At 39.2% G+C, this 25,698-nt stretch overlaps 1 long non-coding RNA gene across 1 annotated transcript; it reads left to right on the forward strand.

Moving 5' to 3' along the window:
- The first annotated feature begins 4,806 nt into the window (after window positions 1–4,806).
- LOC121371937 lies at window positions 4,807–6,532 on the forward strand. The gene is made up of 3 exons (XR_005957856.1): window positions 4,807–4,983; window positions 5,433–5,549; window positions 6,425–6,532. It is a non-coding gene; the product is annotated as an uncharacterized LOC121371937 (long non-coding RNA).
- Window positions 6,533–25,698: the final 19,166 nt, after the last annotated feature.

Below are 25,698 nucleotides of genomic sequence, written 5' to 3' on the forward strand. Positions count from 1 at the left end.
AGCGAGGTCCAATCTATTTTTAGAGGGGATATTTCCATTTCAATGTCACAGACGTTGGTATATCACGTGACCGTTATCATTTTGGTTTGGTTTGTTTTCTCGTGCACGGTTCGCGCAATCAACATCCGATTTGTTGTTGTTCATTTGTGAGATTTTTCTTCACAGTTCGTGAACATTTTCAGTAACAATAAAGTTCAGACAAGTAAGTGTCTCAATACAAAACGTTACAAACCCTTAAAACCAATACGATATCTGGAGAGGGGATACAACCAGGACAGTTGGAACATGTCCAGGAGAGGTGAAACGAACGCACCCCAAGTCTGTGAAATTTGTCGTGACGTAGGCATTGTTGTGCTTCGAGCGACATCTACCGGTGACATCAGAATACTAACTTTCAAAATTATTTCAAGCAATTGGGACATGGGGATTCCCATGGTATTTATCGATATAAAACCTGCTTTTTCACTCCATTTGATAAAAACGTGATCTAAGTGTGTTACAGGTTTGTAGATTAACCAAATTATAATTTATTTTCGCTGGATGGAACTAGGGTGTGCGGCTTTAATAAAAACATTTATTCATTGCTTTATCATATATGCATCGGGATTTTATTTATTTATTTATTTTATTATTATTATTATTATTATTATTATTATTATTATTTTATTTTATTTATTATTATTAATTATTATTATTATTATTATTTGTTTTTTTTGTGGTTTTTGTGGGGGGGAGGGTTACACACTGCCGTCAATAACCACAGAGGATGATTTATTAGTGTAACACATGTACCATTTTAGGCCAAAAAATATTTACGGAAATTTCCGAACGCTGAAATTAATATTTGAGCTTCTACAGAGACAAGTGCGGGCTTCCAATAATGGTTTCGAATAAACTAGCATTTAATACAGCCATCTGTTAGGGCAAACATTAAAATACTTATAATAGGAAATAAAAGAGCATTGTACATTTTTGGGCGGAACTCCAATTCTCGCGGGGGTGGGTGGGTGGGTGGGTGGGGGTGGGTGTCTGAATCGCGCTGTGGGACAAAAGGCATATATATATATATATATATATATATATATATATATATATATATATATATATATAACGTGGTGGTGGAAAACGTGCACACCTTCTCCCCCCCCCCCCCCCCAAATCCGGCTTCACCAGATATTTCATATGGGAGATAACTCTTTTCGAAGAGTTAGGAAGCACTTAACAAAGGAAAGAGTTGTGCCCCTTCACAACTTCACGTTCAGTGCACCGTGGGGAGTGATATAGCTCTGTTGTAGAGCGCTCGTCTAAGGTGCGTTGGGTCGCAGGATCGACCCCTGTCTATGAACCTTGGGTTCTATCTCCGTTTCAGCTAGTGCTCTACGAAAGGTGTATCAAATGCCGCAGTATGTACTGTCCTGTCCATTGGAATGTGTATATAAAATTTCCTTTGCTGCATTATCGGCAAGAGTAGCCTACGTGGCAGCAACGGGTTTCTTGTCTTTCTATCTACCTAGTGTGGAAATAACTCTATATTAGACTCCAAATGGCCGCAAAATTCCTTTCCTTTCTTTTACCGCCGCTGGTTTACTGGAATTCCTCTGATGTGCGAAGTACCGGTGAAACACACAATTGTGACACCCATAGAATACTGACTCGGAGTGGGTAACTTTTCTACAACAAACGAATACGGTCTCTACTATAGAAAACGTATCCCTTGCTGATTAACCGATAACACTTGGACCCTACTATACATTGAAACCTGATCTTCATAAAATGATGACTCCCGCTTAAAACCATAGCAATGTTCTCTGGGGTGTCAGTAAGTTTTTATTTAACTGGAATTCTCCAGTAATTTAACTCTAATGTCGTTTTGTTTGCAATCAAACATGTCCAGTGGCGGATCCAGAAAATCATTGGGGGGAGGGGTAATGACATGAGACGGAATGGCAAGGGAACTTTGGGGGAGGTTTGGGGTGGGATCGTAAAAACAATAATAATTAATATATAATAAAATTATAACTCGCAAAATTTAGGCTGCTTGTTATCAGAGAGAATATTAAAATTACAGTTTTCAATTAATTTTGTTATATCTTCACATTCAGATTCCTGTTTTGAATACAGTTTTTCATAAAAACGTTTTGTTTCTTTCAATATTTCAGCTTTGTCTGTGATTAAATTTCCGTCTTCTAATTCTATTTTGGAAACTTAATTTGGTATGAAAGTTTCTTGCTTCCAAAATATTTTGAAGGTTTCTCTCCTTCTTCTACCCATTTATCTCTAGATCTAATAAAATGCCCTTTTAATTTTTCTTTTCTAATCTCTACCTATTTTTGTTTTTGTTCTTCTATTTGTTTAAAGTTTATGGCTGCATTTTCTTCTAACGCCTTAATATCTTCGCAAAGTTTAGTTTCCAGTTTTTGTTTTTCCCTTTTTTTGGCAGAAGAATATGATATCGTTTTCCCTCTGATTTCCATTAATAGCGTTTCCAAGAAAAGTTGATCATTAATGATAAACTGAAGTGTGTCATTTGGAATTGTGTTTATTTCATCTATATTATATACCGGGACAGCATATTGCGTTTTTATATTATTTATTATTTCTTTTACTATCTTAGCATACTCTTTGTCGTTTAATAAAGAAGTATTAAATTTCCACAAACCTGTACCCTCTTTAATAGTATTTAGTTTTAATTTTAAAATCACTCCTGCATGGTCAGATCTATAGCTATTATCAATAGTTACTTCTACATGTGTCATCAAATTGTTTGAGATCAAATAAAAATCTAATCTCGCCTGCTTAATAGGATTTTTCTTTCTCCATGTATACATTCTTAATGTTGGGTACAATTCCCTAAACGGATCAACCAAATCATACACTTGTAAATTATCTAACAATGTTTTCTTTGAGTTAGGATGATTTACATGTAGATAATTACTAGTATCCAAATCCTGATTTAACACTAAGTTAAAGTCACCACAAATTATGTACTGTTCATTTTCAAAGTTTTCAATATTTTTCAGAACCTTTTCAAAAAAGGTATGGTTATCTTCATTTGGTCCGTAAATATTTAATAGTGTTCATATTGTATTTTCTATAGCTATATCCATTGACTTGGCAAAGAATAGAAGTGTGATGCCACAGAGCTTATAAAGACAAATATGACAGTGGAAGATGGCAAGAAATGTATGCAGAGAATAACAGTGTAAAGGATATGAATACTCATATGCAGAAAGCAATTTGAATAGCTATACTTGATCTGCCCACTATAGACAGGTCGATGTCATATAAAAGGAAGGAAATGTTTTATTTAACGACGCACTCAACACATTTTATTTACGGCTATATGGCATCGGACATACGGTTAAGAACCACACATATATTGATGGAGGAAATCCGCTGTCGCCACTTCATGGGCTACTCTTTTCGATTAGTACATACCACGGCCTTTGTTACACCAGTTGTGGAACACTGGCTCGATGTCATATAAATCCCCAAAATATGTGTTTTGGTCTCCCACTCTCCGTCTTTTTCTCTTTCTCTGTTTTTTTGTTTTTGTGTTGGGTGGTGGTGGTCATTTCGCCATTAATCCAATATGTTAGTTTAAAAAGAACCCAGATAGCACAACTATGTTGGCCCAACATCGCCACGGTCAGCACTATCGCCGTCACCGGCCTAACGTTGCCACGACGTTGACAAATGGTTTCGACCGCGTGAGAAAAACTCTGACCTTCACCTTCGGCAGCCAGTCGTTTGTGTTTGAACAGAAAATATTTCCAGCATTTATTTCGGAAATTTAACTAGTCACGTAAGTATTTGCAACACAATATAAAATATTAATGAATGTGAGTATTTTCTGCTTCAGAAAATGTATGAATTTATATGTGAAATTACCAAGGTTTTGTGTAAATCGTAAAAAATAAATTACCGCATTGAAGCATTTGCGCCAAATTTACTTTTGCTTGCACCGACTCTAGCAAAAGACTCAAGTTAGAAAAACAAATACCGGTAATTATATTTGGTATGATAAATAATGAAAATAGAACACATTTTATTTACGGTTATATGGCGTCAGACATATGGTTAAGGACCACACAGATATAGAATGGAAACCCGCTATCGCTACTTCATGGGCTATTTTCGATTAGCAGCAAGGGATCTTTTTATATGCACCATCCCATGGGCGTACATAGGATTTTGAAAAAGGGGGTTCCAAAATAGATTGCAGAGATATTGGGAATATATTTCTGTTGAGTTTTGAAAAGGGGGGTTCCAAAATAGATTGCAGAGATATTGGGCATATATTTCTATGTTGAGTAAATATAATAATGTCAGATATCAATGTCAGATATATTAAATTATAAAAAAAGCGATTTCGGGGGGGGGGGGGGGGGGGGGGGGGGGCTTTGATATCGGTCGAACCCATCGTCTGCTTGAAATTTTATTAGTAAGGTGTGTGGACATAATGTAATATAGTATCTCAGATTTTTTGCCAGTTTTTGTTTATTTTATGGAAAGATTTTTTTATTATTAAGATAATTGTAGGCAGAGATAGATGAGAAAGACGAATATAATGGGAACTAGACCGATAATTATGAGCGTGCATGGAACATAACATTAAACAAAAATAAAATAATTATGTGTTCACAAAAAATAATCTTTCAAAAGATTTATTCTAAATCCTGTGACATTTTGTAACAAATAACATACATTTGTAATGTGTGATTTTAATATGTATAAACTAATGATTGGTTAAGAGCTGAAAAATTAATATAACATCCACTTGCAACATATTTTTATGATATTTAATGCTGCTGTATTTATGTATTACATATAGGTTGCCTATTTGAATTCTTTGGACGCTTAACAGCAAATGATGTAATTGAGATAATAATGGAGTGCATATTCACCCTGTCAGTACAACTTGGTTGGTAGGAGGAAAGAAAAATGGCACCAGGAAATTAATTCTCAGAAAGATGATAAAAGGTATTATTACCCCTAATATTATGGTTCAAAATATACTGGTACTTACCAGTGTTACGTCCCACTAGGAGTGCTACATCCCACTTGACGTCACAAATAATCACCGTCTGTTTTCTTATACAATGATTCCTCAATCTGAAACATAATTATTTGGATAATAAATAGGATATTAGACTTGAAATAACTTTTATTTGTCACTCGCTAAGGCATAAACTTTATAAGAACTGGATATTCATTTAATATCCTATAATCAAATATACACAGACATGAAAGATCTATTGTTTATTAGAAATATTTTAGTATATATTAACTTTACAATGATTAATTTTGCTAATAATTTAAGTTAAAAACCGTTAATTCAATAATGTTCAGCTTCTAATTTCTTCAATCTAAAAAAAAGTTGAAAACATTCATTTAATATTTGCCATTAAATGATTTCTTATTTTCTGAAGATGCTGCTGCCAAAAACAGCAACATAAAAGAGGCAGAAGCGGAACTACATCTTAGAAATTGGTTAAGATATGCATCAGACCGAAGTGGGCACCGCAAAAGGACGCATGATAAGAGGAGTGAGTTTTTGCCGTCGTATTTGACTATTTCCAGTTTATAATTTTATTACGGCAGGCCATTTTTGAAACTCCTACCTACACATTTTCAGTATTTTTTAATAATGGTGAACATAGCAGAATCTATATAATTCTATAAAGACATCCCTTCCAACATTTAGAAAAAATTTCAGGCTTACCCCCACCCCAGGTGTAACACTGAATAAGATAAAAAAAAATCAAAAAAAATCAAGAACTAACACAGGACAAGTAATGTCCGTCAACATGGAACAAAATAAGAGAACGCCTAGTTGTAGCAAGACATGTAATAGCTAGGTTATTTAGTTTTAGAATTATGAATAAGTACTTTCATGGTGGTGGGGCGGGGGGGGGGGGGGGGAGACACTCGCTTGATGCGCGGTCGATTTGGGATCGATCCCCGTCGGTGGGCCCATTGGGCTATTTCTCGTTCCAGCCAGTGCACCACGACTGGTATATCAAAGGCCATGGTATGTGCTATCCTGCCTGGGATGGTGCATATAAAAGATCTCTTGCTACTAAAGGAAACAATGTAGCGGGTTTCCTCTCTAAGACTATATGTCAAAATGACCAAATGTTTGACATCCAATAGCCGATGATTAATAAATCAATGTGCTGTAGTGGTGTCGTTAAACAAAACAAACTTTAAAACAAACTTTAAGTACTTTCATTTAATTCGAGGGAAATGTTATATGTTATTTTTTGATAACTAATAGTCTGAATAAGGTGACATACTGATTACATACGAACAACTTTTTTTATTCAGTGGTATATACTTAAATTTTCAGGTGCATATTTAAGACTAAACTGTTGAAATCTTTTTAAAGTGACATCCTTATCTTCTGGATTTGTCATTGCAGCACTTGAGGAGGAGATGCAACATGCCAGCAGTCATGGAGACGTCGTCGGAATCCGAAACAGATGATGAACAAGATTGTGGTATTTCGATAATAAATGTTACAACTGTACTTTTGTTATTCTTAATTACATTGGCCCAATGTTGGCACAACGTTGGGCCAACTATATACCGTTGGTACACTGTTGGTGCAACGTAGAATTGGCAACAGTGAGCCAACGTTGGCCCAACGGACAAAATGACCATGTGCCAACGTCGGCAGTCTACGTTGGGTCAACGGTATTGTATATGTTGGGCCAACCATGGCGTGCTATCTGGGAAGCGTTTAAGCAAGCAGAATGCCTACCTACTTCTCTGCATCTTTCGCTACTCACTATCCAACAATCGAGATGCTAGTAATAGGCCATCAAGGACGGATCCAGGAAAAGGGCACATGAACCAACTCGTCAAAAGGGCATCCCATGAAAAACAAAAGCCTAAGGTAATTGAATATTTTTTAGGAGGGATGGATGCCATGGTCCCCCCTCCCCCCCCCCTGGATTCGCCTCTGATCCATTGTAACTGACAAACTCCTTTATTTCAATTACTAGTACTAATGTCATTACTAAAGTTAAGAATACTGGCGGGTTCCTTAGGGTGGTGCCCCAATCTGTTCCTTTAAAACTAAAACATGATCAATTAATGTACTGTAAAATGGGAAAGTGCACAGAAAGAATCCATCTGTCGCAACCTTGGTATCCCAGTTGTAAAGCGCTCGCTTAATGCACGGTCGGTTTGGGATCGATCCCCGTCGGTGGGCCCATTGGGCTATGTATCGCTCCATCCAGTGCACCACGACTGGTATATCAAAGACCGTGCTATGTGCTATCCTGTCTTTGGGATGGTGCATATAAAAAATCCCCCTTGCTACTAATGTAAAAATGTAGCGGGTTTCTTCTCTGAGACGATATGTCAAAATGACCAAATATTTGACATCCAATAGCCTATGATTAATAAATCCATGTGCTCTAGTAGTGTAAAAAACATTTACTGTCGCAACAGTGGAGATGTGAAACACAGGTGGTCCATACGATTAACCTGTAGGTTTCCATAATCCGCACATGTTGATTATACCCAGTGGATTTTACCATCTGAATTCCAACCACTGCTTAAAGGGACATTCCTAAGTTTGCTGCATTGTAAGATGTTTCCGACAAATAAAATATTTCTACGATTAAACTTTCATATTAAATATATTTTCTTGTTTAGAATATCAGTGTCCGTATATTCAATGTGTTTCCGGTCGTCTTAATATTTGTAAGAAGACCAAACTGGGTGTACAAATCTAGTACAAATACACGTTTAATATACAGCCACTAATATTTTATTTAGGAAAATATATTTGATATATAATTACAATCGTTAAAAAGTCTCTGTTAGTCGATAACATCTTAAAAATTGCAGCAAACTCAGGAATGTCCCTTTAACAATTGTTATATCAAAAGTCATGGTTGGTGTACTTCTATCTATGGGGAAATGAATACCCTTTACTGGTTTCTGACAAAGAAACCCACAAAACAACAACCGTAGGTTACATATGGAATCATCTCATACATGTACTCTATATAAGTTTGCTTTCCCGCTAAAAATAAAGAAAGAAAGAAATATTTTATTTAACGACGCACTCGTCACATTTTATTTACGGTTATATGGCGTCAGACATATGGTTAAGGACCACACATTTTTTGAGAGGAAACCCGCTGTCGCCACTACATGGGCTACTCTTCCGATTAGCAGCAAGGGATCTTTTATTTGCGCTTCCCACAGGCAGGATAGCACAAACCATGGCCTTTGTTGAACCAGTTATGGATCACTGGTCGGTGCAAGTGGTTTACACCTACCCATTGAGCCTTGCGGAGCACTCACTCAGGGTTTGGAGTCGGTATCTGGATTAAAAATCCCATGCCTCGACTGGGATCCGAACCCAGTACCTACCAGCCTGTAGACCGATGGCCTACCACGACGCCACCGAGGCCGGTTCCCTAAAAATAAATGAAGTTTTTTTTATATTTTTAAAATGTAAAGATCTTTAACGATTTTACTATAACATACCAGGCCCGTAGCCAGGATTTTGAGAAGGGGGTCGTTTAAGCTTATGGTGAAGCACGAAGTGCCTCACACGAGGGCGCGAAGCGCCCAAGTTGCTTAGGGGCATCCGGGGTATATTGAAAAAAAAAGCACCGGTAGACCCCCCCCCCCCCCCCCCCCCCCCCCCCCCCCCCGAATTCCCATTGGCTACGGGCCTGCATACAACAAAATAATTTTATTTATTAGTAGAAAAAAATCATTGGACAGTTATCTATTGAGGAAGATGTTAAACACGAATCTATACAGTTACAGGTTTACACGTTTACCCATAATACTTTGAGGGCGAAGAACGGGTGGCTGTTTTAATGGATATATGACGTAGATTTAGAAAGTCGGTGTACTTTCTTTCTTTTTTCTAAAACCAGAATTCTTTATTTTTATTTATTCATTTATTTATCCATTTATTTATTTATTTTGGGCGTGGTGAACAAGTCATTCCCGTATAATGTTTGATGGTTGAAGTTATTTAAGTTGATATTGCGTGGTCAGTGTTGAAAAATGTGTTACTCCACCGTTAAAGCATTGATCGTTAGTTCGTTGCTTGGGTCATCGGTCATTCGAGATCAACATAGGTTATGAGAGGTCAGTTCGCCTTAAGTCATCGCTCTATCAGTCTATTGTTGTTGTACACATAAACAACACATATCTGATACATCTTATCGCCATGTATCCATTGTCTTCAGCCACACAGAGGCGGAACGTAGTCCAGTGGTAAAGCGCTCGCTTGATGTGTGGTCGGTTTGCGATCGATCCTCGTCGGTGGGGCCATTGGGCTATTTTTCGTTGCAGCCAGTGCACTACGACTGGTATATCAAATGCCGTGGTATGTGCTATCCTGTCTGTGGGATGGTGCACATAAAAGATCACTTGCTACTAATGGAACGATGTAGCGGGTTTCTTCTCTTAGATTATATGCCAAAATTACCAAACGTTTGATATCCAATAGCCGATGATTAATAATCAATGTGCTTTAGTAATGTCGTTAAACAAAACAGTTTTTTTTTTTTCAACCACACATTTCAAGTTTTATTTCGAGTCCATACATTCTATACAAATGCGGACAGAATTTGAAACGCAGTAGTTGAAAATAATATGTCATTACAATTAAATAACATTATAACTGTAAGACTTTTACTTACTAAATAATTCAGTAATGTAAAATATGTATGTAATATATTTAAATTTATTTGCCAGTATTAATTTAAAAAATCTATTTTAAATACGTTACTGGTTAAATAGCGTGCTTGTACCTAAGATGCGCCACTATTCAACTGTATCCACCGGCCTCGTAAGTTGTCAAACTTGTGCCCAATTCTTTTGTTCTTTGTACAATAAAATATGTTTGCAATCAGTCCACTGGCCTCGGTGGTGTCATGGTTAAGCCATCGGACGTAAGTCTGGCAGGTCCTGGATTCGCAGCCCGATGCCGGTTACAACACAGTGAAGTTTTAACGACTCAATGGTGGGTATAAGACCACTACACCCTCTTCTCTCTCACTAACCACTAATAATTAACCCTCTGTCCTGGACAGACAGCCCATAAAGCTAAGGTGTGTGCCCAGGACAGTGTGCTTGAATTGGATATAAGCACGACAGTAGTTGAAAGGAATGAATCAACGGTATCCCTGTCAGTTAACAAATATGGGAAAGTCATACGCATGGAATGCACATACTGATTAACGGAATGTTTATTTTAAAATAATATTCTGAAATGTGTATGCAATATACTATTATTCAGCTTCAGAATAAACAAAAGAAGAAAAAGAGACAGGTCATTGTAAAATACTTCTTTTATTTCTCCACTTGTTTCTTTGGTTTTGTAGATGATTTTCTTTTCGTGTAACAATTTGCGAGCTATCTTCTTGCATAATAGTATAGAATAGGATTGTGACTTCTTTAGAAATGACCGGCCTCGGTGGCGTCGTGGTTAGGCCATCGGTCTACAGGCTGGTAGGTAGTGGGTTCGGTTCCCTGTCGAAGCATGGAATTTTTAATCCAGATACCGACTCCACACCCTGAGTGAATGCTCCGCAAGACTCAATGGGTAGGTGTAAACCACTTGCACTGACCAGTGATCCATAACTGGTTCAACAAAGGCCATGGTTTGTGCTATCCTGCCTGTGGGAAGCGCAAATAAAAGATCCCTTGCTGCTAATAGGAAAGCGTAGCCCATGTAGTGGCGACAGCGGGTTTCCTCTCAAAATCTGTGTGGTCCTTAACCATATGTCTGACGCCATATAACCGTAAATAAAATGTGTTGAGTGCGTCGTTAAATAAAACATTTCTTTCTTTCTTTAGAAATGGGGCGGGTTTTAGCTCAGTCGGTACAGTACTCGCTTGAGATGCTTGGGTTGCAGGATCGATCCACCTCGGTAGATCCATTCAGCAGATTGGTTTTTTTTCTCATTCCAACCAGTGCACCACAATTGGACAAAGGCTGAGGTATGTGCTTTCCTGTCTGTGGGAAAGTGCATATAAAAGATCCCTTGCTGTATTAGGAAAAATGTAGCGGGTTTTCTCTGATGACTATGTGTCAGAATTACCAAAGATTTGACATACAATAGCCGATGATTAATTAATCAATGTGCTCCAGTGGAGCCGTTAAACAAAACAAACATTAACGTCTTTACCAAACGCACCAATTCAGAATACTATCTATGAGTGAGTGAATGAATGAATGAATGAATGAATGAATAAACGAACGAACGAACGAACGAACGAACGAACGAATAAATAAATATAATACCACAGTGTGTATGTGTATGATTGCGTCTGTGTATGTCTATGTGCATCTTTTTAACACGAACAAAAACAGTGTTCGGGTAGCGTTATAATTGGGAATTCGGTGGACATCTTCATCCCCGGAATTTAAATATTTTTCAAAGATTACTGTAAAAGGAACGGTCCTTAACTATCGTTGTGATCTCCAGTTTTACATATAATAGGTTTTAAAATTAATTGTTTGGAAAGAATGAAGTATGAAGTGTACATATTTTGTCGTTTGTTCTTGGCAGGCACGACTGGGCGGGTGGTAGGGCTATTTAGCTCTCCCCCTCCCCCCCCCCCCCCCCCAAAAAAAAAAATTAAAAATTAAATCTGAATCAAAAATAGGTTTGGTAGTAAATCTTAAGGCAGAGATGAATTTTACTTGTAGAATGTAGGAAATTGCATTTCAGGACATCTAGTTTTCAAAATTTTACGAACCCAAGAAACTTTGCTTTACTATCTCGATCGCAGTCAGCCTCCCCCATCCACTGTCTACTTGCTTCCGCCGTGCCTGCTTGGAGGAGATATATTTGAACTTGTTAATGTAAAACTTTTTTTTTTTTTTTTTTAACATTATTTTTAACTTAGAATTGATAAAATTAAAAACCTCTCTATATTAGTTTGTGGACATGGCCCTAGAAAATTCTTATAACATATTTTTAAAACTAATACGTCAACAAATCTAGTACATAAAAAATTTCAAAGTTAAACTTTATTATTTTATTTATTCAATATATTCTTTTTAGAAGAAGAAACGTGTTTCTGTTCGTTTATGATGAGATAAAATTTAGAATGTTCAATGTTAAACTTCAACTTATTATTTTTAAAATTTAATTTATAAAATATAATTTTTTTTTTTTAGAAATCTCACTCTTTTAGTTTCTAGAAACAGCACCGAAGATTCCCAGTACTGTTTCAGAACTATCCAGTCAAAACTCTATAAACAGATACACTTTAAGTGAAAAAACGACAAACTGACAACTGACAGACGGACGGACGGACGCTGAAAAGAAAGGTTATTAGAAAGGATCCGCTTACGAATGTCATAACGGAGCTAAAAAAAGAAAAGAGATAGGAAATATACAATCTTCTTTAGCAGTGATTGTTGATTGCGCTGTCAATCAGATGGCTTACTGGGTCAGTGTCACACACACTGCTAGTTGCCGCTAACGTCTCTACCTGCAATTATCACCTGAGTGTAGCTGGATCGGGCCTACCCGTGAGTCGTAGCACTGCCGTGATACGGGAAGACAGCGCTCTCAGTTTCCTCGCTCATTCTCAAGTCTGTTTCGATGAGGGGGGTCCTCTCAGTGGAAATACCGCAAACAATCAGTATTCCTGCTTCTTGTGTTGTACAGTGTCAAAGTCAGCTCCACAGGGCAGAACAAACAGATGGGAATTACTTTCATGAAGATTAGTAAGGATGACAGGAATTCCGACATGAAGATTCTATAGTTATGTGGGTTTTTTCCAACTTTGCATGTATCTTTCGTCTGGAACTTAACACAAATTGAAACTGAGGGTAAGCATAAGTGCATTAGTTATAATAGTTATTAAATATATATCTTAATGTTTAACTATTATAAATGAATTATTGACTTTCAAATAAAAGGAATGCTGTAATTAAACGGTACTTAGACCTCTAACAACATTATATGACACTTCTCTCAGTTTGTTCCTTGTTTGGAATAGTGTTAACAATCTAATCACTTGAAATCTATTTCACGATGTATAATCATAAGTTTTTATAACCTATAAATTCGTCAGGAACTCCACAAGTAAACATGTTCTAATCTTATCTGGAGACGAGTGTAGCCTAATGTTTGAGATAGCACATAATAGCATTACATTCAGTACTTACGTTTATACAAGGTACTTACAAAAAAACTCATTCTTCTCTTTTTTTTCTCTCTCTCTCTCTCTCTCTCTCTCTCTCTCTCTCTCTCTCTCTCTCTCTCTCTCTCTCTCTCTCTCTCGTCTCTCTCTCTCTTAAAGCAGATCTATCCCCCTCACTTGGTTACGGACCGTGTTCTCCTTCATCTCTCGAATGCTGCATTATCTCTCACTTTCTCTTGCTGCTTCCTTCTCTATAACACAATTATGTCTATATTCTATATATATATCTCTAGATCTCTCTGTATATCTGTCTAATATAATATATATGTATTATATCTATATATATATTCGTATATATATATCTATATAGCCCTATATATATTATATATCTAGCTATATATATATATATATCTACATATACATATACATATACATATATATATATATATATAATATATATCTATATATATTATATATATATATATACACACATGTATATGTTATAACGCATGAGTGCGTGGCGTGTTTGTTGTATATGTTATGTTGTCATGTCGATTTACTTAAATATATCACCATTTTGTATCACCTATTGATTTTCATACATCAGTAAACAGAGCATCAAAGATGCCATGTTTTCTATACGTACTCTCGATCGGTTTCCAAGCACTGTTCCAGCATCCATCGATCAGACATGCTGTAGTTTAATAGGTCACAAATAGTAAACCCTCAACAAAAGACATATTTACCAAAACGCTATAGAAACACCACAAAAACAAACTCGGCGTATTCTATTATTAAACACAACTGATACGCTGTTCAAATACAAATACATAAACGCGAAGAAACAGACAGACAGACAGACAGACAGACAGAGGGAGGGTTTATAAATGTTATTCAAAATCCACGTAATGCCTGTGGCACTGAACCGAACTTTATTTACACTCAAGTCGTAGTTCACGGCATATGAAGGTGGTATGTAATGCACTAGGTGAGCCTAGGTAATGTCAAAGTTGAGGTCACTAGTTACCATCGTTTACTAATGCAAAAAAAAAAAAAACCACGTTGGAAAGAACACTGTCTGAGATCTAATTGGCTGTTCCACAGTGGTGACCTAGGCGCCAAAGCCACACCATCCAATGAAATTAACAATGTGCGCACTGACTGCTGTATATTAACTGGACAAACGCGAACACTTGGTTTTTAGGTTTATATAATATATTTATATCGCCTTCATGTAAAATACATGTACTTTAATCCCAATGGATATTTACACTAAGACTAAACCCTTATACCTCACGTAGGCTGAATCAAATTAGCTTGTACCCCTGCCTGTAATTTATTTTTATCTTGCAACCACACGTCCTGTGACTCGATAACCCCTACTTGTAATTCGAAGTATTATTTCGTCACTGGCTGATAACATCTTCATTGCTGGCATGATAACTTTGTCATTGCTATGTGTTATCAGGTCATTAGAAAATTCCTGTCTGCTCCCCATTCTGTATTACCAATAACCTTTAAAATCTTGTGCGTTTTAATCATTCTTTTTAACGTATTTTAGATGGGACACAAATGATAGCTTGTTGTCAAATATAACTCCCAGAAATTTAGTCTCCTCCATCACTGGAATCGGAATTTTCTTTAGAAACCGTCTTGGAACTAAGTAGAGACCTCTGTTCTGTCAGATATGCATAAATACAGTATTTGACTGAGAATTGAAAACCATTCCGGGATGGGCGTACCTGAACATTTTGAATATGGGCACGTTAAAAGAGTTCCCTTCCCTTCCCTTGCCATTATCTGTTGCCCATTGTTGAAGCTTATTCATTTCATTTCATTTCAACTTATTTTCATGTTTTATTTTAAGGTTCAAGCATGCTATCCTGGGCACACACCGCACCTATCTGGGCTGTCTGTCTGAACAGTGGTGTTAGTTTTTAGCGTTAGTGAGCGAGAAGAGGGTGTAGTGGTCTTACCCATTCAGTCGTTAAATCTCAGACTGGGTGGGAGCCGGTACCGGGCTGCGAACCTACCAGCCTTATGTCCGATGTCTTAACCACGACACCACTGAGGCCGGTGAAGTTTATTCAAACAAAGCTGCAACTGACTCGATATTACTCATATTAAATGATCGGCCACACATATTGACGTCACACATATCTGACACATTCATTTAATTTTAAAAGAAGGACCCTTCTCCGCAGTGTGAACATTGCCAGTGTACATTGACTCTGCTCCACATTTTGGTGGAGTGTAATCATCTAAAGCACCGGTCTCGGTGGTGTCGCAGTTAAGCCATCGGACATAAGGCTGGTAGGTACAAGGTTCGCAGCCCAGTACCAGCTCCAACCCAGAGCGAGTTTTAACGACTCGATGGGTAGGTGTAAGACCACTACACACTCTTCTCTCTCACTAACCACTAACCAACTAACAACTAACACACTGTCCTGGACAGACAGCCCAAATAGCTTAGGTGTGTGCCCATGACAGTGTGCTTGAACCTTAACTGGATATAAGCACGCACATACGTTAAAATGAAATTAAATGAAATCATCCGAAGCCGGCTAGATAAGTTATAATTCGGTTACAAATGTGGTAGAATCTTTCTATACAAAGTTTCAAATTATACTTATCTTAATTTTTGTATTCTGTTTTTCCCACAGCTCCTTAAGCTTACATAGTTATATAAATGGATATATTTTAATGTAAATAATCATATTTGTTTTCTTACTTTCGTTTGACACCCAATAGTTGATGTGCATTTTTGTGCTGGGTTGTTGTTAAACAGTTATTCAATCATTGATCTTTAGAAAATCTCCAAATCATCAACATACAGTGAGCATCAACATACAATGAGCAATCAACACCAGATTTTAAACACTGGGCGATGCTATTAAGTTTCACCTGAATGCCAAAACCGTTATCCGCAATCAAGACCTATCTCTGCACAATGCAGAGTCGAATGAGCATTTGGCAAAATAGTGCTTGATTTCATTAATCTCTATCTAGTGCCACTCCCGATGAGATCCTTTACTGGACAAGACATCCTTCTCGCACGACCAAAAAGAGGACTGCCACTCCAAGACTAGTTTACTAAATCAAAACTAGCACAGGACAGAGCCCATTGGAATAAATGTAGCTGTGATGACATGCACTCATGAATCACTGTCAAAACAGTAAAACCAGGTGTTAGCGAAAGGTGAGCATACCCTGCCCCATCGGTGGCACCCGCCATGATTGCGACCTCTTAGGTCCGTGCATGCCATGAAGGTCTTTAAAATGCCCATACTTCCATGTGGTATTAATTAACCTTCGGCTATTGCATGTCAAACATTTGGTAATTCTGACTCGTAGTCATCAGAGGAAACCCGCTACATGTTTCCATTAGCAGCAAGGGATCTTTTATATGCACTTTCCCCGCAGACAGAAAAGCACATACCACGGTCTTTACCCAATTGTGGTACACTGGTTGGAGCGTGAAAAAACCCAATTAGTTTTAATGGATACACCGAGGTGGTTCGATCCTACGACGCAAGCACCTCAGGTGAGCGCTCAACCGACTGAGCTAAATCCTGCTCCCAGGTGAAAAAAGCCCGAAACCTAATGCTGGTTATGGGTGTAGATTGATGTCACATATGGTAGCATAACATATGGTAGCAAATTGAAGAATTGTTTTTTTTTTAAATTATCCATTGACCATTATTTGGTGGCCCGAGTGTAAAACCATCAACTCTGTAGTGACTAATAAAACTGTGTCTTTTTCTTTTCTTCTTATTCTACTCCTTTAAAAAAAAGAAAAAAAAAAGAAAACAAAAAAAACAAAAAAGGTTTATGTCGGCAAAAAAAAAAATGGGGTCGGTCGGGAAACCGTTAACATTTCTATGACTTTATGAAGCAGCAAGACGCTGAAGTGTGTTTTGTTTAACGACACCACTAGAACACATTGAATTATTAATCATTGGCCATTGGATGTCAAACATTTCGTTATTTTTACACATAGTCTTAGAGAGGAAAACCCGCTATATTTTTCCTTTAGTAACAAGAGATCGTTTATATGCACATCCCACATACAGGATAGCACATACCGCGGTCTTTGATATATCAGTCTTGGAGCACTGACTGGAAGGAGAAATAACTCAAACGGCCCACCGACAGGGGTCGACCCTAGACTGACCGCGCATCAAGCGAGCGCTTTAGCACTGGGCTATGTCCCGCCCATAATAAAACGCTAAGCATCCCCCCCCCCCTCCCTCCCTCCACCCACCATGTTGAGCCTCAGTCGGTTTACAATGCTGAGTACACGAATAGAAACATCTTACACGGGAATATCTATTAAGATGGACGTAAGAAAACAGATGGCATTTGGCAGTGTAACATTTGGAACAAAACAAAAGTACAGTGTAATGTATCTACTGTTGAGACGCTACAATCGAGCTCTGAAAAACTGTGTTCGAGCCAATGTTTTTCTACAGTCGCAAAGAAAGAAAAAAAAACCCCAAGTGATTGGTATCGGAGTGGTAACGCCTTTCATTACAATAACTTAAGACAAGATATTTGTATATATTTTAAATACCAAACATAGGCTATGGGCGTACGGTAGACATTTACTATGAGAAATATACCATACCATTTATCAGAAAGAAAGAAAGAAAGAAGTATTTTATTTAACGACGCACTCAACACATTTTATTTACGGTTATATGGCGTCAGACATATGGTTAAGGACCACACAGATTTTAAGAGGAAACCCGCTGTCGCCACTACATGGGCTACTCTTCCGATTAGCAGCAAGGGATCTTTTATTTGCGCTTCCCACAGGCACGATAGCACAAACCATGGCCTTTGTTGAACCAGTTATGGATCACTGGTCGGTGCAAGTGGTTTACACCTACCCATTGAGTCTTGCGGAGCACTCACTCAGGGTTTGGAGTCGGTATCTGGATTAAAAATCCCATGCCTCGACTGGGATCCGAACCCAGTACCTACCAGCCTGTAGACCGATGGCCTGACCACGACGCCACCGAGGCCGGTATACCATTTATCAGATAAGATCAATGTTAAAGTTTGTTTTTCTTTAACCACACCACTAACGCACATCGGTTTATTAATCACTGGCTATTGGATTTGAAACATTTGGTAATTTTAACATATAATATAGTCTTAGAGAGAATTAGACAGCATAGCCATTAATTATTGATATACCAGTCGTGGCCACAATGGCTGCAACGAGTTATAGCTCAATGGGCCCACCGACCTGAATCGACCGCGCGTCAGGCGAGTGCTGCTCTACTATTGGGCTATGTCCCGCCCCCAGACATGATCAAAGTCAAATTTTACGACAGTTCTATGGACGGTCTACCCGTTTTATCACAATGTATTGTGTCATAATCATCTGGCTGTGTTAGACAGAGAAAAACATGCATGCCACCTCTCTCCCCCCCCCCCCCCCTCCCCCATACACACACACCAGTGTGCACGTGGACGACGTAGCTGGTACTCATATATCTATCTTTTTGTGTGTTTGTCTACCTCTGTTAGGTTTTGTGTCCTGTGATAAATGTCCTTACTGCTAATCGCAAATAATAGCCTATGTGGTGAGAACGAGGTTCGGTTCAGACAGATCGAGCAGGAAAAAACAAAAAGGAAAAACATTTGTTAGACTGGTTTTTGCGCTTCATATGATACATTGGAAATCAATTAAGTCGTTCGTGCACTGTCACTAAACGCAGGTCTGATTTCTTCTCTATTCTTCAGACCAAATCCCATGGCTATCATCCGCTTGGTAAATATTTAAGTTTGCTGCGTTAAATACATGTTGCTTTCCCACCCACTGTTACGTTCAAACAATAAATGTAATTAATACATCGTACTGCTATAAATGAAAGAAAAAAGAAAGAAATGTTTTATTTAACGACGCACTCAACACATTTTATTTACAGTTATATGGCGTCATACATATGGTTAAGGACCACACAGATTTTGAGAGGAAACCCGCTGTCGCCACTACATGGGCTACTCGTTCCGTTTAGCAGCAAGGGATCTTTTATTTGCGCTTCCCACAGACAGGATAGCACAAACCATGGCCTTTGTTGAACCAGTTATGGATCACTGGTCGGTGCAAGTGGTTTACACCTACCCATTGAGTCTTGCGGAGCACTCACTCAGGGTTTGGAGTCGGTATCTGGATTAAAAATCCCATGCCTCGACTAGGATCTGAACCCAGTACCTACCAGCCTGTAGACCGATGGCCTGCCACGACGCCACCGAGGCCGGTGCTATAAATGATTTATGAGTCTAAACCAAATAATAAATACAAATATTTTGAAGAGGCGAACAAAACAAAAATCAATAAAATAATGTTGATATTTTAACCCAAATTGTAAATAAATTCCTCGCATATAGATTACTTTTTAAATAATTTTATTTTTGTTTATTTTTCAATGAGGACTATCTAACAAGCTATTTATTCTTTTGATATGATATATTCTATAAACTAAGCGTGTTTGTTTTCTACTCGTCTCGCATACAAATTAGATATACAGTGCACCAAGACGTAAGTGCGTACACAGTCGCCAGGGGTGTAGTGTGGTCGAAACCGGGGGGGGGGGGGTCGAATATGAACCTAGCGGACTCTCCTGTCTACATTTTCCCTGGATACCTATATGAGCAGTCTAATATTGCACAGTAAAACACTGTTTTAGCGTCAGCCGCATCCCCTAGTCTACGTCCCTGGTCGCTCGCCTCTTTTAAACAGAGGGACGGGACGTAGTCCAGAGGTAAAGCGTCTGCCAGATGTGATGTCGGTTTAGGATCGATCCCCGTTGGTGGGCCCATTCAGCTATTTCTCGTTCCAGCCACAACTGGTATATCAAAGGCCGTGGTATGTGCTATCCTGTCTGTGAGATGATGCATATAAAAGATCCCTTGCTACTAATGGAAAAATGTAGCGAGATTCCTTTCTAAGTCTATATATGTCAAAATAGCAAATTTGTTGGACTTCCAATAGCCGATAATTAATAAATCGATGTGTTCTAGTGGTGTCATTAACCAAAACAAAACAAAACTTCATAAAAGATCCCTTGCTACTAATGGAAAAATGTAGCGGGTTTCCTGTCTAAGACTATATATGTTAAAATACCAAATATGTTGAACATCCAATAGCCGGTGATTAATAAATCGATGTGCTCCAGTGGTGTCGTTAAACAAAACAAACAAACTTTAGCAAACTTTTAAACAGCGTCTTGGTATTGTGTGAAATCATCAAATAATTTAACATCCAACAGCCGATGATTTAATAAATCAATGTGCTCTAGTGGTGTCGTTAAAAAAATCAAATAATAGAACTAGCCACCTTTTTAATACTCCTTAGGTGACTTACCCACGTTTTCATATTGCACATAATTGGGGGCGGGGTGTAGCCCAGTGGTACAGCGTTCGCTTGATGCGCGGTCGGTCTGGGATCGATCCCTCATTGGGCTATTTCTCGCTCCAGCCAGTGCATCACATCACGACTGGTACATCAAAGGCCATGGTATGTGCTATCCTGTCTGTGGGATGGTGCATATAAAAGATCCCTTGCTGCTAATCGAAAAGAGTAGTCCATGATGTGGCAACAGCGGGTTTCCTCTCTCAATATCTGTGTGGTCCTTAACCATATGTTCGACGCCATATAACCGTAAATAAAAAATGTGTTGAGTGCGTCGTTAAATAAAACATGTCCTTCCTTTCTTCCTTCCACATTACAGGTGACCTTGGCATAACTGAAGATGATAGCGACTGAAAATAATAATGAAAACAAAATAACAAGTACTGCAGTTGTCAATCACCTTCTAGTCAAATATTTGTGAATTGCCCGATTTGTTTGTTTACATGTTTTAGAACCACATGCATTCTCGCTGGTGATTGTTATTAATAATCACAATCTGTCGCTACCGTATTTATCCTATTCGTTCGAACAAGACAAAATAAAAATAAAGGTTTCATCTGTCTCGTTACAAAGGTCAAAGTATGTTTGCCCATTTCACTGACAGGTAATTAAAAACAATACAGGTACACACAGGGGCCGAGAAAACAGACTGCATTCCTGGAAACATTATAGATTATTATTATTATTATTATTATTATTATTATTATTATTATTATCGGGCTTTCAGTTTGTATCACGTTTATGACAAAATTAAATTATGGCAGTTAGTTTAATATCCTCAATTAAATTTATATCTTTACAATGAAAAACAATGTCCTCCCTGTATTAAAATAGATTATGTGCAGTTATATAGGGGATAGTGGGCATAACGGGATTCCCTAACATTCATGTCTTGCAAACGGTAGTGCGCTTGTTTTGAGAGCATGAAGGGAAAATTGTCATATTTTAAAAATTCGTTTCTTTCTTGTAGGGTTTCGCGTATTTAAAGTTGGATAGGCTGTATATATAACATGGATCGACGCCAAATGAGGCTTGCTTGGTCTTAGACCAACCATATGTTACAGTAACAGAGTTTAGTTTTGGTTCAGTCGCGGGTATTAGCCAGTGGGTGGGCATAACAGAATAACCAACCCATTTTGCCCCGCAGTCAGTCCCAATTGAGCATTAAAAAAATATGTGGTCAAAAGCACCCACCTCACAGTACCAGCCTAAGGATGGGTATCAGGGTCATGTCGTTCCCTCCACTACTGGTAGTACCCAGACAAAACATCCACATTCACAGCACCAGCCGTCGTTCCCTCCACTACTGGTAGTGCCCTGACAAAACATCCACATTCACAGCACCAGCCTAAGGATGGGTATCAGGGTCATGTTGTTCCCTCCACTACTGGTAGTACCCAGACAATACATCCACATTCACAGCACCAGCCGTCGTTCCCTCCACTACTGGTAGTACCCAGACAAAACATCCACATTCACAGCACCAGCCAAAGGATGGGTATCAGGATCATGTCGTTCCCTCCACTACTGGTAGTACCCAGACAATACATCCACATTCACAGCACCAGCCTAAGGACGGGTATCAGGGTCATGTCGTTCCCTCCACTACTGGTAGTACCCAGACAATACATCCACATTCACAGCACCAGCCTAAGGATGGGTATCAGGGTCATGTCGTTCCCTCCACTACTGGTAGTACCCAGACAATACATCCACATTCACAGCACCAGCCTAAGGATGGGTATCAGGGTCATGTCGTTCCCTCCACTACTGGTAGTACCCAGACAAAACACCCACATTCACAGCACCAGCTTAAGGATGGGTATCAGGGTCATGTCGTTCCCTCCACTACTGGTAGTACCCAGACAATACATCCACATTCACAGCACCAGCCTAAGGATGGGTTAGATAGTGATGTCGTTCCCTCCACTACTGGTAGTACCCAGACAAAACATCCACATTCACAGCACCAGCCAAAGGATGGGTATCAGAGTTATGTTCCCTCCACTACTGGTAGTACCCAGACAAAACATCCACATTCACAGCACCAGCCAAAGGATGGGTATCAGAGTTATGTCGTTCGCTCCACTACTAGTAGTACCCAGACAAAACATCCACATTCACAGCACCAGCCTAAGGATGGGTTAGATAGTGATGTCTTTCCCTCCACTACTGGTAGTACCCAGACAAAACATCCACATTCACAGCACCAGCCTAAGGATGGGTATCAGGGTCATGTCGTTCGCTCCACTACTGGTAGTACCCAGACAAAACATCCACATTCACAGCACCAGCCAAAGGATGGGTATCAGGGTCATGTCGTTCCCTCCACTACTAGTAGTACCCAGACAAAACATCCACATTCACAGCACCAGCCTAAGGGTGGGTCTCAGAGTTATGTCGTTCGCTCCACTACTGGTAGTACCCAGACAAAACATCCACATTCACAGCACCAGCCAAAGGATGGGTATCAGGGTCATGTCGTTCCCTTCACTACTGGTAGTACCCAGACAATACATCCACATTCACAGCACCAGCCAAAGGATGGGTATCAGGGTCATGTCGTTCCCTCCATTACTGGTAGTACCAAGACAAAACATCCACATTCACAGCACCAGCCAAAGGATGGGTATCAGAGTTATGTCGTTCGCTCCACTACTAGTAGTACCCAGACAAAACATCCACATTCACAGCACCAGCCTAAGGATGGGTTAGATAGTGATGTCGTTCGCTCCACTACTGGTAGTACCCAGACAAAACATCCACATTCACAGCACCAGCCTAAGGATGGGTATCAGGGTCATGTCGTTCGCTCCACTACTGGTAGTACCCAGACAAAACATCCACATTCACAGCACCAGCCAAAGGATGGGTATCAGGGTCATGTCGTTCCCTCCACTACTAGTAGTACCCAGACAAAACATCCACATTCACAGCACCAGCCTAAGGGTGGGTCTCAGAGTTATGTCGTTCGCTCCACTACTGGTAGTACCCAGACAAAACATCCACATTCACAGCACCAGCCAAAGGATGGGTATCAGGGTCATGTCGTTCCCTTCACTACTGGTAGTACCCAGACAATACATCCACATTCACAGCACCAGCCAAAGGATGGGTATCAGGGTCATGTCGTTCCCTCCATTACTGGTAGTACCAAGACAAAACATCCACATTCACAGCACCAGCCAAAGGATGGGTATCAGAGTTATGTTCCCTCCACGACTGGTAGTACCCAGACAAAACATCCACATTCACAGCACCAGCCTAAGGATGGGTATCAGAGTTATGTTCCCTCCACGACTGGTAGTACCCAGACAAAACATCCACATTCACAGCACCAGCTTCAGGATGGGTCTCAAAGTTCTCCAAAAACCTTCCCCTATATATGCGCCTGTACAGTCTTTGGGGGTAGCGCGCCATATTTCCCATTAGCAACAAAGGATCTTTTATATGCACTATTCCTACATAAAAGCACATAGCACGGCTGCTAGAAGAATACTGTTTAGGAGAGGAGACACTCGCAAATAATGTAACTGGTATCCGTCGGTGGGACCATTGGGCTATTTCTCGTTCCAGCCAGTGTACCACGACTGGTAATCAAAGGCTGTGGTATCCTGTCTGTCGGATGTTGCATATAAAAGATCCCTTGCTACTAATGGCAAAATGTAGCGGGTTTCCTTTCTAAGACTATACGTCAAAATTAGCAAATATTTGACATCCTATAGCCGATGATTAATAAATTAATGTGCTCTAGTGGTGTCGTTAAACAAAACAAACTTTAACCATCTTTTTCGACCGGAAGTGGCTTTAAACATATATATATATATGTATACATGACTTCCATGTATATAATTTCGGGTGTTCTATCCTACCTTGTGGATTTAACATCACAGTGGCACAGTGGTAAAGCGTTCGCTTCATGCGCAGTCGGTCTAGGATCGATCCCCGTCAGTGGACCCATTGGGCTATTTCTCGTTCCAGCCAGTGCTCCACAACTGGTGTAATAAAGGCCGTGGTATGTACTATCCTGTCTGTGGGATGGTCATATAAAAGATTAGCCCATGAAGGTTCAAGGTTCGAATCTCAACTATAGTAATATGTTACCTTTTTAATTTCTGTACTCCCTTGGTGGCGCAGTTTAAATGCTGGTAGGCTCAAGGTTCGAATCTCAACCATAGCAATATGTAACTTATTAACTTCAGTACTCCCTTGGTGGCGCAGTTTAAATGCTGATAGGCTCAAGGTTCGAATCATGTATATTCAGTGTATTCATTGTTAACTCAAGAAGCTTTAAAAAGCACTTTGCCTCAACTCGAAATAGAAAAAAAGAAGTTTGTATTGTTTAACAACACCACTAGAGCACATTGATTTATCAATCATCGGCTATTGGATGTCAAACATTTGGTAATTTTGACATATAGTCTTAGAGAGGAAACCCGCAACATTTTTCCATTAGTAGCAAGGGATCTTTTATATGCGCCATCCCACAGACAGGCTAGCACATACCACGGCCTTTGATATACCAGTCGTGGCAACTTGTAATAGAGTGACAGGGCAGTTTCCTTTGTCTTCGCAGGAAGGCAAAGATTCGAGAGCTGACAGTTTGCACCGGTGCATGTACACGGTGATCAGGCTCCTAACAGGTATGTTTGTTTAACGGTCACTCTCCCCAGGAGAGTGTTAATCTTCGTGCCATTTACTGGCAGGGAAAAGACATGACATTGTTTGTTTTTAATCTTGTGCATTTTTTTATCAGTGCATACAGCAACATAAAATAACTTTATATATACATGCATACATTCTTCTGGAATGAAACGAAAATAACAGACGGAGGTAGTCTAACGGGTGACGGGATCTTATAGTGATTAATGATACTGGCCATTGTGAATGTTGCGAATTATTTGATTGGGTCTTCATTGAAAGGAAGAAAGGAAATATTTTATTTAACGACGCACTCAACACATTTTATTTACGGGTATATAGCGTCAGACATATGGTTAAGGACCACAGAGAGAGAGAGAGAGAGAGAGAGAGAGAGAGAGAGAGAGAGAGAGAGAGAGAGAGAGAGAGAGAGAGAGAGAGAGAGAGAGAGAGAGAGAGAGAGAGAGAGAGAGAGAGAGAGA

Source organism: Gigantopelta aegis, chromosome 4 (assembly GCF_016097555.1).
Source record: "Gigantopelta aegis isolate Gae_Host chromosome 4, Gae_host_genome, whole genome shotgun sequence".
NCBI lineage: Eukaryota > Metazoa > Mollusca > Gastropoda > Neomphalida > Peltospiridae > Gigantopelta > Gigantopelta aegis.